Source organism: Balaenoptera acutorostrata, chromosome 13, assembly GCF_949987535.1.
Source record: "Balaenoptera acutorostrata chromosome 13, mBalAcu1.1, whole genome shotgun sequence".
Lineage (NCBI taxonomy): Eukaryota > Metazoa > Chordata > Mammalia > Artiodactyla > Balaenopteridae > Balaenoptera > Balaenoptera acutorostrata.
Window position 1 is genome coordinate 69614268 of NC_080076.1, and position 20473 is coordinate 69634740.

The window sequence follows — 20473 nt, forward strand, 5'->3', positions numbered from 1 at the left end:
ATAAATCACCTTGGAGATCTTGTCGCTCTACCCCCATTTCACAGAAGAAGATACTGAGGCTCTGAGAAGTTCAGGAAGTTGCCTGAGGCCACACTACTCACAAATAGACTCCGGTCCAAGCCCCCAACTACCATCGTGGCCTTTCCCCTTCAGCCTCATACTCTGGGCCAATGTCCAGTGACTCCAGACTCCAGTGACCAAAGCAGGCTGTCACCAGGTTGAGCACTGCACCATTTCTCCCAATATAATCGCTTCCAAAGGAGGCCCTGGGAGGAAGCCACTGCCACAGCCTCCGATGCCTCAGACCCGGCCCCATTATTATTCTTCTCGGTGTAATAAATACATTTTAAGAGAAACAGATGCTGGAACAGTTGGACAGGAAGGGCCCAGGCATGTGAAAAGGAATCTGGTTTGTGAAAATCTGTCGATTTGCCAGACGGTGAGCAATATGGTACAGACAGCCAGGTCTGGGTACAGACAGCCAGGTCTGGGTCCGGCTGCCAGGTGGGCTGATCAGGCCTCCCCACTGTGTCCTGTTGATCCTCTCGGGCCACCATCCTCAGGCGTCCAAATTGGTGTCCAGCTATCATTCCTGCCAAAGACGGGCCCCGGATGCTCCTTAATGACTTCAGCCACTGAAGCAGGGTGGGGACCTTCATCTTGGGAGCTGGCAGCTTGCGTCCGGAGTGACAGGGCTGGGGGAGGCATCTTCTGATTCAGACCCAGCCACTTCTGTGTGTGGCTTTTCTCTTCCCTATATTGGCTTCACTCTCTGATGGTGCTGGTTACCTGCAAGCAAGTATTTTAATACCTAACCCTGTGAAACCACGTAAGGAAAGTGTGTCTTGCTGCCCTTCCTGCCTGGTGAGAGTTTCTGTTCTTCTCCCTCCACCACCACTGATGGGAGAAAGAAATGTTGGCTTCTTTAGAAAAGATGCTTTGGCTGCTGCAGGTATAGGGTCCAGCTTCAGTGAGGCAGAGACGCCCAGAGCAGACTTCTTTCCACCAGGATGGCTACCCCCACACCCTCTCCCTTGGCCTGAGCTCACAAATCCTGCTGATCTTTGGCAGGAAGATGTGGCCCGTGGGTAGTGACCGGGGAACAGAACATCGAATGTCTGACCTGCCTTCTTGTCTTCATAGCAATCCAGCAGGTGAAAGTGATGGCCCCCATTTTGCAGATGAGAAAGTGAAGGATCCAAGAGGGAACATGACTTGCCCAGGGTCACGATGCGGCTCAGAGGAATCAGTGTTGGGCGGGGCCCACAGGGTTGCCTGACTCTGATTTCTCTCCTCTTTCTGCTGACCCAACCCCCTCCCTAGGGACAAACTTACGCTTCTTCATTCTCCCAAAACACAGGCTGGAGATGAAGATGTTCTGCCCTCTCCCTTGCCTTGTCTGTGGTCACAAACAAAGTGGGGCCTTCATCTGTTTCTGGGAAAACTAGTACTGAGAACCTCTTTCTTACCCGGATGTTTTGTCCCCCTCCCTGAGCTGACCTACAGAGGGCGATTAACCATGTAATAGGCTTTCCCCCAAAAAGTATGCTTTTCCAATTTTCTCAAAAAGGTAAAAGAACAAACCAAAAAACGACCTGGGAAGTCAAGAATTCTGCATCCAAATTATATTTCTCCATGGATTTCTTGCTCCCAGAAGTAGTATGAAATTATTATCTGTGGTTGTGTAACCTGATTTTTTTTTTTTTTTTGGTGGGGGAAGGACTATTCTTTTCTAAAACAGTAATGATAAAAGTCTCACTGCCTACCCTTTGTTGAGAACTTAAGATATTCCAGGCTCTGCACTGAGAGTTGTACACACATCATCTTATTTAGCCCTCTCAGAACCCCTATAAGGTGGCTGTCCATATTACCATGTCATAGTGACAATAAGGGACACACAGAAGGTGGCAGAGCTGGGATTTAGTTCCAGGTTTCCTGTCTATGTGTCAGGTCCTCTGGGCGGCTTCCCTGAATTTCCATTCTACCTCCTGCAGCTTGGAGAGGAAGGAAAGGCAACACTGATCTTTCTAGACTCCCTTGCAGCTAGAATTCTGGATGCAGATTCATCCCTACCAACGAGAGGCACTGATGTGACATTTGGGAAGCTGATGTGAAGCCACACTCTGGTGGCTCAAGGCCACAGCTGTTGGAAAGTCTAGTCATGCACATGCAAGACTCTCCTGCAGCAGAGACCGTGTGTCTTGGTCCCTCATCCTGGGTCTCTAGAGGCAGTGGTGTTGGACGTGCCGCAGCTTCTTGCTTCCAGCATAATTCCAGCAGTGGCTGTCCAGGTGCCTCTGTTCTGTATTTTCTGGGAGTTATTCCAAGAGGCTTAACCTAGAACTTGCTCCTTCCAGTAGTTCTGTCTGCACTTAAATCCCTGTATTAAATCCCATCCTGCTTAAAATACCTAGACTGGATCTTGTTTCCTGCATAGAACCTAAACTGGTATGCTGTTTTTGACTTCAGGGACACCTACTCTGGGTCTCAAACCTCATTTTCCTCATTTGTACAATTTACGAAGTCACAGAGGGACTGTAATGAGCAAGTAGAAGCAGAAGGGCTTTCCCACCAGAAAGTGTTCTCTGGAGAACGTGGTCCAGTTGAAATGTGCTCTCCCTAATAGAGAATGTGGGCCATAGTTTCTCCAGCAACTGAGCTCCATCCATCTTTTACCCTTAAACTCATTACAGAACCAGGTACCTGACCAGCTTGCCGAGGACCTGGAGGGCAGCTGGGGTAGGGAGCGAGGGGGAGGGGAAGTGGCTTGTGGCTCCTATCTGCTCATAATCCTCCTCACCTGTAATTACATCTCCTGTGCATTTCACCTGGGATCCTTGCTATGACATTGCGGTAGAAGCTGCTGGCATGTACTGTATTATCCCTGTCTTTCTATCTTATGGGGCTCACGGCAGGAGGCTCCAGAAACAAGCTCCCCCATCACTTTTCTTAAAATGGTGCAGCCTCAGGAAGTTGACAGTGTTGATCAGGGCCCTCTGGGGTCTTACTTGCTTAACAGGGAAGTGAGTCAGGAGGGGGACGGTCATGAGAAGGGAACCGGATACCTGCCAGGATGCATCAGCCGCTGTTAGGTTGACTTTTGTGTGCAAAGAAGCTGGATCTGAGAGGAGACTGAGAGGGTGTGGAAGCCACTGGGTTCAGTCATAATTCAATCAACAGTTTTTGACCACCTACTATGTGCCAGGCCCTGTGTTTGCACCGAGAGTTCATGGTAAAGAAATCAGGCACAGTGCTTACTCTCCTTGGGGAGAGAGAAGTGAACAGACTTTTGTACAGTGCAGTGATTAGTGCCGTTAGGGGAAGCAGAAGGAGCAGTGGGAACCCAAGAAAGCCACCTGACCCAGCTTGGGGGTTGGGTAATCAAGGAAGGCTGCCTGAAGGAGGTGTCATTTAAGCTGCGATCTGAGGAACATATAGGAATTTTTCAGGCAAAAGGGGATGGTAGGGTGGGGAGGGGACAGAATGCTCTTAGCAGAGAAAAAGCTTGAACAAAGCTCTGGACCAAGAATGAGTTTATATAAGGACTCAGAGTTGTTACTCAGAGATGGGCTGAGTAAGTAGTGAGGGGGCGAGTGGCAGGGCCAGGCCTAGATGCCACAATATCTAAGGTCTCTTCTCCTTTTAAAATTGTATGGTGCTCTTCCTTAGACTAAAAATCCACTCCCAGTTGACTTTAGGAAAAAAACAAACAGGTTTCACTGGACCCCAGAGGCCTTCTGTGAGTAAGTAAGGTTGAGAAAAGATCCCACTCTCTCTGTGAGGATTTTCTTCCCATCAGATGGAGAACTGGGCTCTTGGACATCTAACTTTCCTCAGGGGACACTCAGCAGAACCCTTCCAGGAGAAAAGGTGATGTGCAATGGCCCAAGTTTGGAAACGAAATGGACAGGAGTAAAAATACATATTTTCTGGAGTTAGGACCCTCTTTGCTCTAGTAATCAAGATTCCCACAGTACTTGCAGCAGCTCCCTTTACACTGAAGAAAGCACGTTTGATGCATTAATGCATGTAGGTCTTACTGTGTCTAAAGTGGGAAAAATACTGCTTTGATTAAGGATTAAAGATTCTCGTGTACTCAAATGTAAGCTCCTTGGAGGAGGCCAGAATGGTTCCATTGTTTTTTTCTGCACCTGCAGAGCCCAGGGAACAGCTTAGTGAGTGTCTGTTGAATGACTAGATGAACGACTGAATGAAATAATTTAAATAGTAAATAGGAGGGAATCTGCTACAGTGCCTGGCACATAGTAGGTGCTCAACTTAATGACATATTCTTATTGTGAGCCCCGGATCAGTTGTCAGAAGCCTGAATTATTAGTCTAGCTTTACCTTTAACACAACTGGGAAATACTGGCCCAATCTCTTTCCCCTCTAGACCTCAGTTTTCCTATCTGTAAAATAAGGGTCCTTCCACTTCAGGCATTTTATGAAATGGATGAGAACTTGGCTCTGGTTAAGAAAAAAAATGGCCTGTACACACAGTGAGATACTACTGCACACTCGCAAGTTGGCTATGATTAAAAATACTGACGACAACAAATGTTGATGAGGTTGTAGAGCAACTGGAACTCTTATACATTGCCGGTGGGACGGTAAAATGGTATAACCAGTTTAGGAAAAAGCTTATAAAGTTTCTTATAAAACTCAGCATACTCCCTACCTTATAACCCAGAAATTCAACTCAATATTTACAAAGAGAAATGAAACAAGTTCACAAAAAGATTTGTATAAGAATGTTCATAGGAGTTTTATTTAAAGCAAAACTAGATATGGCCCAATGACCATCAACAGGAGAATGAACAGATGAATTGTGGTATGTTCACATGGTGGAGTCCTACACAAGAGTAAAAAGAACATATTACTGATATATATAATGGTATGAGTCAGTCTCCAAAACTTCATGTTCAGTGAAAGAAACCAGACAGAAAAGAGTACAAATTGTATGCACTTATATAAAGTTCTAGAAAAAACAAAACTAATAGATGGTGGGAAATAATAAGAACAATGCTTGCCCCTGGGGGTTAGGGCAAGGATTGACTGGGAAGGGGCTGTGGGAACTTTCTGGGGAGGGGTGAGAGGTTTGGGTCACACAGTTTTTTGCATTTGACAAAATTCAGTGTCAGCCCCACTTACGATTTATGCATTTCAATACATTCATATACTTTTTTACATAAAAACTGTAAACACATATTGATATTGCATTGCTGAAATGTTTGCTTGAAATGCATAAAAAAATAAGATGAGTTAATGGATGGATAGAGGGTTAGATAGATGGATAGACACGATAAAGTGAGTATATAAATGCTAATGGTGGGATCTAGGTGGAGGATATAAACTTTATAAAAAGTTCCAGACTTTTAATAAACTTTCATAAAAAGTTTGCTATAAACTTCTTTCAACTTTTCTGTCTTTGAAACTTTTTATAGTAAAATGTTAGTGAAAAAGGTGGACCCATCTAAGTTTAATACAAAATCCATCAGCTTCACCACTCCCATTTGATTTTTTTAGACCAATGATATGAAAAATAAATTAATCTTAGAAATTTAAAGCATACATATAAACTCATCTCCTACTTGCATTTTTCTGTCTCTGAACACCTGGAAAAGGATAACTGATGACTGAGTAAATTATTCCTTATTCTTATATGATTACTAATCATTAAAGATGCCTTGGGACTAATAGTACCAACAATCAAGACAGGCTTGATATGGATTCAGCAAACACTTATTGAGCTGGACCATGTGCCAGGCATTGTGCCACGTGGTTTCTTCTGCTTCATCTTCAAAACAACTCAACAGAAAGTAGACATCTTTTCAACCATTTTACAGACCTCAAACCAAACTCAGAAATGTTTAGAAATTTAACCGTGGTCACAGAGCCACTGAAATGGTCTTCAGTGACTATTATTTCTCTCCTTCCAGAAAATGCACCCACTCTTCCTATCTTAAGATAAAAACCCTTATAATGTAACCACAGCCAGCCCTTTGGATGCAGCAATTACAGGCATATCTCTATTTATTGTGCTTCACTTTATTGAACTTCACAGATACTCCATTTTTTTCAAATTGAAGGTTTGTGGCTGTTCCTGTGTTGTCAGATGATAATTAGCATTTCTTAGCAATAAAGTATTTTTAAATTAAGGTATATACATTGTTTTTTAGACACAATGCTATTGCACCCTTAACAGACTACAGTATAGTGTAAACGTAACTTTTATATGCACTGGGAAACCAAAAAAATATATGTGACTTACTTTATTGCGATATTAGCTTTTATTACGGTGGTCTGGAACCGAACCTGCAATATCTCTTGAGGTCTGCCTGTAAGCTAAAGGATAGTTGCATGACAGGGAGAGGCCAATCAGAGGCCTTCTCTGGGATTTTCTAAATTGAGAGTAGTAAATGAACATCTGGCTCTTTCTTATAAATCTCAGGCTCTAAGCTCATAGGTTTGAGGATAGTGGGGGTCATGAGTCCTTGATGTGAAGAATACTTTATGCCAGGATCTCTATACACACCTTCCCATTCAAACCTCACAGGAACCCTATGAGATGAGAACTTTCCTTTTCCCTTCTTGTGGATGAGGAGACTGAAGGTCAGAGGGGGTAAGTCGATTTCCCAAAGGAACACAGCTAATGAGGGGAAGATTCAAAACCAGGCTTAGTCACCACAGGATAGGCCTAGAGGACTCCCCAGTGGGTCCAAGGGGTCAGCCTGGAGCTCACAAGGCCCCCTCCAATGCAGAACTGCACTGGTCAGAGCTGTCTACTGCCTTTAGCTCGGACCCCCAAATTCACAACACCAAGCAACTGCTTAACTCCCAGTAACCAGAGCAACCCACCTAGAGACCTCTGAAGGATCTCCCTGGTTCTCAAGTCCTAGACAACACAGTCTGCCGTTGCTTCTGCACAGATTCCCTTCCTGTATCAACAAGATGCAGAGCTCAGGATCTGACTGTGGTTATGGGGAAGTGAAGGCATGAATTATCAGTTCTGGGGGACTTTGTTCCCTATGGCAGCCTCTCGGATGCTAGTCAGTCACAGTGAACTGAAGGCAAAGGACGTAACAGGAATTGGCTTTGGGAACTGGACTCTTAGATCTGAATCCAAGCTAGACTGTGCCAGTTTATCTCATTTGATTCTTAGAGGTAACAGCAGTCCCATTTTACAGATGAGAAAACTGAGGTCAGAAAAGACTTTTAAACTCGTCTTTATGACCTCTTTACTCCATGTAAGCTCCAGTGCTAGGCTTTCTATGTATTTGACTCACATTCTTGCCCCATGATAGGTACGGCCCATCATTCCCATTTTACAGATGACAGAACTGAGGTTTGGAGAGGGAAGTGACTCAGCCAAGAGATGGCAGAGCCGGGATTTGAAGCGACAACTCTAGAGCCTGTGTATCTGATGCCTTGCTCACCTTCCCAGGAGCAGTTCTGGTGGTTCAGATGTAGGAATGGATTGTGGCTGCGGCCTTTCTGACCCACAGGCACGAAACTGAATCTGTTATCGACATTTTAAAATCCAAGGTTTTTTTTGTTTTGTTTTTTTTAATGCTTAGAAGTTTTGTGCTGCCTTCAGATAAAAGAAAGAAAACGTGATGAGGTCTATCTCCCCCACTGCCCACTCCTTCCCTAACACTCACCTGTTAAAAAGTCCCTCGGTGGACCCATGGGCCTAAGCCTGGGCTTTGCTGGCACCTACAGCAGCTGAGATGCGACCACCGCAGGCCACGTGCTGCTAACTGTATTACAGATTTCAGGGGGAGAGGAGGGGAAGCAGAGGGGAAAAGCGACTTTCGCCAGCTCTCCAAATGGTCCCGCCCACTAAGTCTTACTGCCTTGAAGGTGCCAGATCAGATTAGAGTCACCAGTTGCCACATTATCCTGTCTTGACTTCACTAACGCTCATTAAGCTCCGAAAATCCCTTTTACGATGTTTAGGACACCTCCAGAGGAGTTTGCTGTGTAAATATTATTCCACCATTAAATCCTGCTACAAGGCCGCCGTCAACAAGTGGGATTCGCGAAGGTTCCGCCGAGGGGGCTCCACGGGGCGCCTGTGAAGTGCGGCCAAGGGGCTCCGCCAACAAGCCAGCGTGAGCGATAAAGGCCCCCAGTTCTCCCACGGAGGCCTCCTGCCACTTGGGCCTGCTTAACGGAGCGGCCGCTGGGGCACGATTTGGGTTGAGAATCAAACACACCGTCGGGGGCCCCTGGGAGCCAGGGCCTGCCTTGGACAGCTGGCGTGCACGCTGGACCCACTCCGGAGTAGGGGCCTCGCGGGCGGCAGCGCACTTGGCGGAGGCTGGGGTCTGGCGCCCGTCTCTCCCGCCTCGGCAGCAGATGTGGGCATCGGTCTCGGGGAGGTGACTTTTCCCAGCCGGAGGCCTCTTTGCCTTGGCTGTCCTTTCGTCTGCACGCCTTTATTAATTTATGTATCTGGAGGAGGGAAATCGCTCCATTAGGAGCCATGGATTATTGCGGATGGATAACCTATCTGACTCAGCAGATGCTGCTGCGGCTGGCGCGGCTGTCACTGCTTTTTAGTTTTTCTTTTTCTTTCTTTCTTTCTTTTTTTAAAAATTTAATCAATTTCTCTTTTCAGCTGATTTGCAGGTTGCACTCCTGGGAGATGGTGACAGAAGATGGTGGACTTACATATGGAAATTGAACGGCGCGGCGCCCGGCCTGGCTTGGGGTGGACACTCATTGTGCCACGAATGACCTTTGAACCCCCTACTCTGTGCCAAGTGCTGCTCTAGGCTCTGGGGACCCAGCAGGGAGCAAGACAGGTATGGTTCCTGCCGCGTGAGGTCACCGTCTAGAGCTCTGGCTGTGCGGAATCCAGCAGTGTCAGTAAGTTCCGGCACACAGTGGGTGCACAGTAACCTGGGGGCGATGTAATGCACGCACAGCCCCTGGCACTGTGTCGGGCACATAGTAATTGCTCAGCTAAGGCTAACTGTCTCTCTCATTCTCTCTTCGGAGGTTGGAGTCCCAGGTGAGTCATTTTTTGTAGCTGTGTGACATTGAGATCATCCCTTTCCCTCTCTGAGGCTCAGTTTCCCCATCTGTGAAGTGGGGCTTATAAAACGTGCCATATGGAGCTGTTGAAAGCGTTTGTTTATCCTCATGGGCTTGTGTGACATACAGTTATTGAGCACCTACTGTGTGCTGGGTGCTGAGGGTTTAAGCAGTGATTGAGATCTGGTGCCTCCCTTGTGTTTCATAGTCTGCTGAGGAGTTAACAGGTAAATTCAACGACCCCTGCTCGGTGCTGTGATGGGGTAACTCAGGGACACTGTGGAAGCCTCGATGAAGGGCCCTTAATGTAGCCTGCGGGGATCAGCAAACTATGGCCCACAGGTCAAATCCGGCCCATTGCCTCCTTTTGTACAGTTCCCAAGCTAAGAATGGTTTTTACATTTTTAAATGATTGTTTTAAAAGTCAAAATAATATTTCATGCCACGTGAAAACTATAGGAAATTCAACTGCCAGCGTCCATAGATAAAGCTGTATTGAAAGCCTGCCGTGCCCACTTGTCTATGGATTGCCTACGGCCACTTTTGAGCTATGATGGCAGAGTTGAGCTGTGGCAACAGAGATCATGGGTCCCACAAGGCCTAAAATATTTACTGTTTGGCTCTTTACAGAATGAGTTTGCCAACCGTTGTCCTCGGGGAAGTCGAGGTGTGAGCAAAGAGCTGAAGGATGGGTAGAATTGGTCAGTTTGGGGTGGTTGGAAGGGGCAAGGAGAGATCTGCTTTGGGGCAAGGAGAGATCTGCTTTGAGATCTGCTTTGGAGAAAAAGCCTAGCATCTTCGAGGCTGATGGAAGTGCCATGAGGTAAGCTGCAAAGCACCATCGCAACTTGAGTATTGGCAATAGTGGAGGACAGGTCCACTGACAATGTATAGGAGAAAGTACAGTGGAGTAATACTGATACTAGGTCTCATTTATGATGTAATTATTAGGCCCACTGCTGTAGTTCCCCTAACAGTCTCATATTCAGTCCTCCAAATGGACCCGAGTGTTGAGATCATTAACCCACTTCACAAATGAAGAATCAGGAGCCCAGAGAAGCGCAGACGCCTGGTCAGGGTCACACTGCAAAACACAGATCAGAACCCCAGGCTGCATTACTCAAAAATCCATGTTCCACACCCACACCAGTAAACCCAGACATTTCACTGCCCGTATCCTGCAATGTTATACAGCTATGCGTTGGTAAAAAGAAAGGAAAAAAAAATCAAAATGAAACTGGGCTAGAATCCAAAGGATCTTTGCAGCCATTCCTCACCCCGCCCCCTACCACATCCTGAATGTTGTTTTTTCCAGATCCCCCCCATCCTGGGGCTCCTCTGAAATCCAGCCACATTACTGGCAAGGAGAAAGGGGGGTGGGAAGCTAGGCTTCCCAGAAAAGCTAGCAGAGGAGGACTCTCTGAAATGGGTGGAGAGATGCATGTTGAAGGCGCAGTGTGTTGGCAGCCCCGGCTCCCGGCAGCTGTTGGCTGCGCACAGAATAAACACAAACGGATGGATGGGTTCGGGCTGGGAAGCCACCTCGCCTCGCGGGCTTCAGGCAAAACCGAGAGGTGCTGGATGACAGGCCTGCCAGCTGACGGGAAGTGACTTGGGTGTGGGGTTTGTGCTTTTGGCTGCTTGGCGCAGGTCTGAGCACCACCAGGGCAGCGGTGAGAGAGATGGGCGGTTCTGGAGGCAGGCACTTCCTATCTGTGCGTCCTTGGGCGAGATGGTTCATCCACATGAGCTCAGTGTCATCATCCATAAGTGGAGATAACGGTACCTACCTCTGGGGACAGTTGTGCAGTGGACACCATGGGGAACTGCCCAGATGCCCTTTCAAGGATCCCCAGATCCCCAGTGGCTGGGGTACCGTTGTCAACAAACAGCTACAGCTGTCAGCCAGGGACAACCCAGCTCCAGAGACCCACCTCCCCAAGGTCACATCCAAGGACCGATCACTGCAGGGTGTATAGGCCTGCATGACTCCAAAGGGCCAGCCTAGCTCCAGGGCTGCCTGTGGAGCTGACCCAGGCTATTGTCCTACCTGCATCAAGGTTCAACTTCTTCCTCCATCCACTTTCCCTCTTCCCTCCCCAACACAAGTGCTATCCAAAGAGTCTTGCTAATAAATGGCATGCATGCTAAATTCTGTCCTACATGGCATCCTGGGCACCTGACCTGGGGCTGTTTGTTTGGAAAGTGCCCATGGTGAGTAGGGGTTCAGTACATGTAGAGAAACAAAGGGAAGATGAGAGCTACAGTGAGAACCTACTTCAAGGTGTCCAAATTCCTTTTGATTTCAAAGACAAAAAATGTGTGCCCTCTTCTGCAGTGCTGGTGTCCACAGAGACATTTGTACTACTTGATTGCCATCACACACTGAAGCCCAGCTAGGCACTGGGCATGCCCAAACAACCAAAGGGATCATCGTTCCCAAGTGACAGATGTGAAGACTGAGACCGAGAGAAATAGAGTGATGTACCTACAACTCGACAGAGTGTCCCCTGTGATCATTTATTCATCCATTTAGAAAATATTGAATGCTGGGCTCTGGGGTCCCTCACAAAGCTCAGAGCCAAGGAGGGAGACACACGATGAGCCAGCCGAGCCATGATAATGACAAATGTCTAAGACCAATGATGACTGACAAGGGCAGTGTGTGATTTGGGGGTTGGAATGGGGGACCCAAAGGCAGCCAGGGTGAGTCACAGAGCAGGACTGGAATTCAAGTCTTCCAACTCTGCACCAGCAGCTACCTGGCAAATCTCTGTTCAAGGGGGTTATATTGAAGAGGCTGCGTTCTCAGTTGTTCCCTGGTTTCTCCCCAACTCTGCTTAAGAGCTAGCCTAAGGACTTCCCTGGCCATCCGGTCCAGTGGTTAAGACTCTGCGCTTCCACTGCAGGGGGCACGGGTTTGATCCCTGGTCGGGGAACTAAGATCCCGCATGCTGAGGCCAAAAAAAAAAAGCTAGCCCCAAATGCCCCACCCTCTCTGCAACCAAGAAGCCCACATCCCTTCCCCCAGTTTCTCCTCCGTCAATCCAAGGCTGAGCAAACCCAGTTGCTTTCAAAGCAAGATGACCAAGTTTGGAAGAGACTCTGAGCCCTCTCTTCCCTCTGCATGTCTCCTGGTAAGTGGGCAGCCTCTCCTTCCAGGAATCAGAGCCAAAGTCATCTTAATTGTTCTCCTGTCTCATAGGCTGAAGCATCTGTTCCCCCCATAACCTCCGTCCTGCACTCAGGCACCCCACCCGGGTCTTTTTTCCCGGCAACACCAGGGAGCTTTCCCAGCCTAGGGAGGAGTCTCCGAGGGTCACAGCTCAGTGGCAACTATTGGATTCCTGGCAAAAGCCAGGTTCAGAGAGGGAGGGGGAGCCAGAGAGAGGATGGGCAGAGCCGCAGGTGGACAGTGGGGGGTGCAGGAAACTGGCCCCAACTTCGAAGCTGCAGCTGGGAGAGCACTCCCAAAGGCAGCTCAGGCAACATCGGGCTTGCAGTGCCTACCAACACAACTCCCAGAAGGTCTGGCCCCTGCCTACCCAAGAAGCATCCTGGCCAGCCCAGGGATTTAGTGCCCCTCCCTTAGACCTTTCTCCATGTCAGAGAGCTTTTCACAGTGAAATGTAATTATGGGTTGACCTGTCTCCTTCTGTCTCCAATCTTTGAGCCATTTGAAAGCAGGGACCACCAGCTTTGACTCATCCTGAGGTCACCAGAAGTTAGCTCAGAGCCTGGCATATAGTAGGTGCTTTGTCACTGCCTGAGTCCATGAGGGTTTCCCCTCTCTCTCCATCTCTTGACTTCATTCTTCAAATAGGCCTCAAATGGTGGCTGGGATGGCCATCAGCCTCTCTGGACTCAGATGCCCCTTGCCTAGAAGCCCATCAGGAGAACAAAAACTAGGGAAGATTCTCATTGGTCCAGATTGGGTCGTGGGTTTCTCCCTGAAGCATCACATGACCTGGGGAAAATCTAGCTCTGATTGGCCAGCTCTGGGTCAGGTGTGGCTTCTGTGGCTGGGAGTGGGGCCAGCCACATCAGGACCACTGGGCATAGGTTTCCCACAGGAGAGAGGGGTTCTGTGGCTAGTGCAGATGAGGGTATGAGACCAAGAGAGACAGTGGATCTCCACCAAGCACTGTAGTTCAATCTTGGGGAAAAAAACTTTTGTTTAACCAAACTATCTGATTGTTTTGTGGAGTAACTGGTAGTTTTCCCCAGAAGGAGAAATTCTGAAAGTTCTCATACTCAGAGCCTATATTGGGTTATGAATGCACCCAGTGGATAGCCAACAAATATTTAAACCTGAGGCTGAGAGGTGGGCGGGGGAAGAGTGTGAAAGACCATGAATGATACAACAAGAGGCCCGGTCCTGTCGCTCAGCACAGTCTGGACCTCAGGATGGCCATCTGTGTTTGTAAATAAAGTTTTATTGTAAAACAGCCACTCACATATTGCTTACAGCTGACTTCACACTCCACCTGCAGAGCTGAGTAGCTGTAAGGGAGACCATCTGGCCCACGAAGCCAAAAATATTTAATAGCTAGCCCTTTGCAGAAAGTTTGCTTGTCCTTGCAAGAGAGAGAGAATTGGAGGCACAAGAGTGTCATAATCCACTCTATATTTTAAGAAGATGAATTCTACACTCTACACAGGGTAAGGAGATATTTTAAAGATTGAGTCTGGACCTTGCAGGTCATATGGATGTGGTTTGATCAGTTGATAGTGGGCTCTATCACAAGTGGGGGTCTCCAGGAGCCGACCCTGAGACAAGGAATCTGTGCAAGGAGTTTATTTGGGAGGTGATCTCAGGAAGCACCCTTAGGGAAGAGAGGAAGTGAGGCGAGGAAGGGAGGTGGCCTTTAAGGGGGGCAGTGTGTACAGGTTGCCATTCTGGGTGGATGGAGCTCATGCACACTGTGGGCTCTGGGAGCAGTGTGGCTCGCACACCTGTGAGGCAAGAGGGAGCCAGGGTATTCATAGACTTAAGTGCTGAGACTAAGACTGACTGAGCCAAAGTTTCCTGAGTTCCAGCCTTTGCCCTGCCTGTTACCAGCTGTGGAGCCTTAAGCAAGTCCCTTTTGCTCTCTGGGCCTGTTTCCCCATCTGTAAAATAGGAAGGTTCTAGGAGTCCTTCCAGCTTGGAGAATCGATGACTTTCTTGCCTTATCCCAGACTGTCCCAGGCCTGACTATTGGGTGTTTCTGATGACATTGGCTTGTCTCCTGGTCCCTCCAGGACCCAGCTGGAAGTTTCTTTTCCCTCTCAATGTTCACAATGTGATTCTGACACACCTTCTAATCTCACACTTTTGTTGTCCTTCGTGCACTGGAATTAACCCAATGTCTCCATGTCTGGTTATGGATCTGCAGTAACCTGGTTGTTGATTAAATGCAGAGTCCTGGAACCTTCCTTAAGACCCACTGAGTGTGAATCTCAGTGCAGGAGGGCCCTGGCATCTGCATTTCAGCAAATGCCCCTGGGCATGCTAAGGCTGCTAATGGTTGTGATTCTGTGCAAAGGTTCCAGGCTCAGGCTGGCATCTTTGACTTGCCATGTGGTTTTGGGGAATCAGCTACTCTCTCTGATCCCTATTTCTATCACAAACACAGAGCTAACCGTATGCCCCACCTTGTGGCAGGGTGAGGCTTAAAGGAAACACTGCGTATAGAGCCGTCAGCAAATTCAGGCTACCCTGGCCATCTTTATGTCAGGTCTGAGTCCTGCCTACCAGCTCAGGAGTGTGTGAGATGTCACAGCTGTTTATTTTCTATAAATCAACTTAATTTCTATTTCCAGCCCCCATCCCATTGGGCTGGAGGAAAACATAACCTTGGACAGATATCCTGAATGCCCAGTCCCCACCATACCCCCGGGGTGTTGCCACAGCCAGGGTCTTGGATATGAAACACCAGGAAACCATGGATCCTGTTCAGTTTTCTGCATTGGCTTTGCCCACCCCCAAATGATGACACCGGAGCTGGTGACCAGCTGGAATGAGATGGGAAGACAGAAACGATGCACTGTCCACCGAAACAGAAACACACACATACACCCAGCAATTTAGATTCAAAATATTGTCCAGACACATTGCCTCCACCCCACCTCACATTGCCTATTTGATTAGACCTTTCCTGAAACACCAAGGAGGAGGGTTTTATTGGGTGGATATGGTTAAAGGATAATTTTAAAGTAAAGCTAGAATCACGACTCTCGTGCAATTACAAAATGAACATGTGTCAAAGAGTGTAGTTAACTCATTAATGAGGGAACCAGAAAGATGGCACAACTGGTTCAAAGGAGATTTCAAACAACACACACATACAGTCAATCAGAAAGGCTGGGATTAACTTACAAGGAGATGCAAAATTGGTCGATAACTTTAGGGCAATAATCAATTGCATTCCGCTGGACAAAATGCATTTGCATTTCTATGGCATGAGTCATTTGTATTACTATCAGTTTGTTTTTTTTTTTAACTTAGAGTTATAAAATAGCTCAACGACAGTGAAAGGCACAATAACCCCTAGGGCTGTGCAAGGCAGAACATCCAGCCATCTTTTATTTCGTTTTTTGCCTATATCAACGTCATTCACAATTTTTCCTGACCTTATGATACTGCCACCACCATCCCAGAAAAGAGGAGAGAAGCTGTTTCATGTCTCCCAAGGCTCCGTTTCTTAATCTGCAAAATGGTCTTGGTAAGAGCCCTTGACAGCCCAGGGACAAGAGCCTGGCTGTGACACATACAGTGAGAGAGGGGAATCGTGTCAGGAAAGGGTTCTCAATCTCAGACACGCATGTGTCCGTCCTTCTTGATTTTGGCCACATCCTTGTTCTACCTTAAAAGAGTTACTATTTTCCTTTACAACAATTCTGATTGGATAATCCCCACGAAATCAGAGGCTGAGGTGCTGGTTCTATTTATTTTACCTTAATACATACTAAAGTAGACATACAGCCATTGAGATAAGAAAAGTAAGTTCATCCTTGTACCTACTAATCCAGGGCTTGAGGGGAAACCCTGGATTAGGAAGGTATCGAGCAAGAAAGGAAATAGAAGCTGGCACACAGACTGTCATAGACACATATCACCACCACCTCCACCAGGCTCTACAAATCAGTTTACAATTGGCAAACCCCATCCTGAAAGAAGAGGGAGGGCAAATGAAACCCTATCGAAGGCAGGACTTAGAAGCAGAGACCAAAGGCTGCCCCGGGGAAGGCTTGTCATTCTCTGGACTGTGGGTGGCAGCTCCCTGTGCCTCCGTGCACCCCTCCCCCAAGCCCCACACGCCCCCCCACCTGCCCCTCAAATTCCCCACCGGCTCCTGCTCTGCACCTTTAGATGCCCAGATAGTGGCCCCCTCCTGTGATTCATCCGGCTGGAATGTGGGAGTTCTCACATTGCTGGAGCTGAAGCCTTTTAATTCCCCTTCGTGATGAATGGGCGAGGCTCTCAAATGTAATGTCGAGGCTCTGTGTCCAGGCCCGCCGTACTCCCCCTGCTCAGCGTAATTATTTCTGTACAGAACGTGTCAAGTGCCCCCGCTTCCCGGGAACTTGTTTTGCATGCAAACATTTGGTGATTAAGTGAGGCTTACTTAATTAAGCACTTTGTAATGACTCTTAAACCAAAGAAGGGTGGATTAGGAGTCCGATTCGTGCTGGTGATGTAAAAAGCGCCTTCGCGTCAGGAGAGGCAGACAGGGATCCAGCCTGGGGAACAGAGTAGGGACTGCAGCAACTGGGACAGAACCATTCATTCATTCACTCATTCACGTATTCATGGAGCACATCCAGGAGCCAGGGTGTGTGGTGAATAATATCAATACTAATAATGCCAGGCATGGGGCTAGGAAGTCTGATGAATAACATTACAATGCATAGGGACAGATAACACTTGTTGAGAGCTGGCTTTCGTAGACACTGTGCTGCTGCCACACATAATAATAATATTAATAACAATATTAATTGCTTATTTACCTAGTTGTGGTCAGACTCCCCCATAGTGATGTACAGTGAATTCCCTGATGTCTCCTGGTTACCCTCTGCCTGATTTTGATGTGGTCCTTCAAGCCCTGGAACTCTACTGGTTTTCTGACCGTTACCTTGGCCTTCAGAAACAGCCTCCTCTTTGTCACTGTCTTCCCTACTCAAAGTTTCTCACCCACCAGTGACTCACTTTTCCCATCTGTATAATGGGCAGTTTGATGTGGATCATCTCTAAGTCTCTGTCTGATGCTTGAGGGTCTTTGGAGGAAGGAATGTCTCCTCTGCTTTGGGGACCACAAGAATAACAGTGGCAATTACAGGACCTTGGCTATCAGGTGCAATGTCAGAGAAGGCTTCAGAGCCCAGCCTTGTACAGCTCTGAACCAGAGCAAGGTTGAGCCTCATCTTTGATCTTCAGAAGCTGTGTGACCTTTATCAAGTGGTTTGCCCTTTCTGAGGCACAGACCCCCTCACCTCTCAAATGACTGCTGTGAGCCATCTGTACAGGCTCATGGGCTGTGTAAGGCCCCTTTAAAACTCTCTGCCTGGTGGCAGAAGCCATTGTTTCCCAAACTTGACCCCACAAATATACCCCAAAGTGTCCACTTCCCTACTTGTCTTTGTTTTCTCATTTATATCATAACCTGGAAAAAATGCTTTATAACCTGTATGATCATCTTATAACCAAGGACTTCTATGGGACTTCGGAGCCTGGATTGCTATGTGCTTTCACAATTGTGAGCTTGCTGCGTAAAGACCAAACAGCCTCACAGTGTGGTTCCAATGAAGATTTTGCAGGTGTTTTAAGGGTAGGATGCAGAGTTGCCTCATCAAGTGCCAGATACAAGCACGGTGGTCTTCAGGAACAAGGAGTCTCAGCCCCACAATGTAGCATGAGACTCACATGTGAGTGGACGTGTCACTAGACCCTAGTTCTGCACGACTGATGTGCAGTCATTCACTGACACTGAAGGTGGTAGGAAATACACAGTGAAGACCTCTCTCTGTTCCTGATGCCAGCAGGAATTGTACTAGGTGCTCGTTAAATGATTTCAAAAATCTGTTTCATGCAAAGCTGACCACCATCTTGTCTACTCAAGTGATGCAACATTAAGATCAGTAGATTGAGTTAAATGTGAGGTCTGATTATCCTGAGCTAACAAGTAAAGTTTGCCATTTTAGACAGCACCTCAATCCTAAAAGTCATTCTCTGCTTCGGAAGTATACAAGCCAACAGACCTTGAATGTGGCAACCACTGTTACTCTCTTACCCGAAGTCCATTCTCCCTTTCTTCCCTAGTGACAGGCCCCTTCTTTTATCTGAGTTGCTGATATGCCCAGCTAAAAGGTTTTATTCCTTGCTTCCCTTAGGTATAAAGTTGCCAATGCATCATAAGCTGAGGTCATTAGGTGGTATTTCTGACCAGGTTCTTTAAAAAGGGTAGATGTACCTGAGAGGCATGCTTCCTTCTGTTTTCTTCTTGCAGGGAGCTCAGATGCCATAGCTGGAACCACAGCAGCCACATTGTGACTATGAGGCACCTTGAACTAGGTGACCATGTGCTAAGGATGTTAGTATAGAAAAGACTAGGCATTCCCTCATTTCTTTGACACAAGTGAAAAATAAAACCTCAACTCATTTAAAGCATTGTCATTCTGGATGCATTTTATTAGTCCTCATTGCCATTCCCAACTGATAGAGTTTATATATAGAAGCAGATCTAGAATGCCATCTTTCTATATTAGACCTGGCATAAGTGGTTTAGATTCAAGAAAGCAGTATCTTCTGCCATATTAAAATAATGTTGATAACTTAAATTCTGTGGTTTCATAGTTATGTTTATACTTATAAGGTGAAGGGGCTTCCTACAAAAATGAGATATAAGAAGTTTACATGTTGACTTACATTTGTATCAATTTTAAGTCAATTTTAAAATAAAGTGACTTAAATAAATATTAGGGACCTCTTCATTTTCACTTCTTAAAAGAGGCCCATACATTATTTGAGCTCAAGAAGTGCTGGGCCTGGGACTTCCCTGCAGCTGTGGCCACAACTCCTTTTGTACACCCTGACTCGCTGGAGAAAGTGAAGCAGAAGAATCAGGAATTCTCATTAGCAGGTGAGAAGAACTCAAGCTGGTTTGGCTTGAAGTGAGGGTGGGAAATAAAAGAAATGCTTTCTTGAGTTTTGAAAAACTTTCCCACCCAAGCCAAGGCCCAGCAGCATTTGTCTTCTCAGGGTTTCCTGGCCCGGAGCAAGGCCGGAAGGCAGAAACTCTGAAGCACCTTGTGAGAGGCTGTTTTTATAGCGTCCCCTGCAAGTGCTGGCCCGGGAAAGGTAGGGGCTCCAAGGGAAACCCTGCCTGATGAGATTTCCAGCTCCAAGCAGGTGGAGCTGCTGTGACTGAGAACAAATTCATCACACATCAGGCCAGGACTTACTGCTGGCCAAATCATGTCCCTTGGTGGCCCCCATCTCTTCATCTGTGAAACAGGACCATGAGACCAACAGAGCTCAAAGGGGCATCCATAGACGGAAAAAACGCGATAACCCATGTTCACACAGGAGATACCTAGGAAGGGTGAGGGCTCGTGTTAGAGTTAACTTAGCTTGTTTAAGGTATTTCTTTTCCTTCCAAAGGGATACTTATTTTACCTTTTGGTTGCAAATGACATTTCCAGGTCCACAGTCACATTCAGATGAATCCAAGTGAAGCCTAGGACTGGGTGTAGATAAATGTAGGGGCCAAGGCTGCACCCTGAAACAAGTTCAGAGGTGAAGGAGACTTGGGTCAGAAGAATCATGAGAAAAAGGACCCAGAACAAATCTTTCCCACTAATCATCAAGTTTAGGGCAGAGGGTGTTTGTTTTGAGGAGTTATGAGTGGGCAGAGCTATGTGCTGACTTTAACAAGGTAAAGTTGAACAGGAATAAGCCTGAAGTTGTCCTTCTGGGTCCAAGAAGTCAATGATGTAAGTTGTAGTGGCAGCATTTTTTACTATTATTACAGCTAACATTGGGTATTTGCTATGTGCCAGGTATATTGCCAAGCATCTGTATGTGTTACTTTACTCCAAAGAGGCAGTGGATTCCCCCAGCAAGGGGCTGAGTCCAGCCAGGTAAAGCACCAGGGTGCCTGGGGAATTCTGGATGAAGACTGAGTCCCCCGTAACAGACCCATCTGGAGTAATTTATTTATCATCCATCTCTCTAACTAGACTGTGAGCCCCATGAGGGCAGGGACTGTCTCTGGCTGGTCTACCCTGAATCCACCGCTTAGCAGGGCATCTGGCGCATGTAGCATCTGAGTGCATTCTGTTACATGCACGAATGCAGGAATGAATGAAAGCCAGCCTCTTAGCAGACATTCAGGCCCTTAGTGGCATGTTAACCTCTCTGGTATTCCCAGACCAACCTCGATTCTGGTGT

General features: G+C 47.1%; 1 long non-coding RNA gene across 1 annotated transcript in view; it reads left to right on the forward strand.

Annotated features, from left to right (window-relative positions):
- The window catches only part of LOC130704626 (uncharacterized), a 298014-nt gene extending 289212 nt beyond the window's left edge, over nucleotides 1-8802 (forward strand). Inside the window, exon 7 of the long non-coding RNA XR_009005074.1 lies at nucleotides 8624-8802. This is a non-coding gene — a long non-coding RNA (uncharacterized LOC130704626). The remainder of the gene's footprint in view (nucleotides 1-8623) is intronic.
- Nucleotides 8803-20473: the final 11671 nt, after the last annotated feature.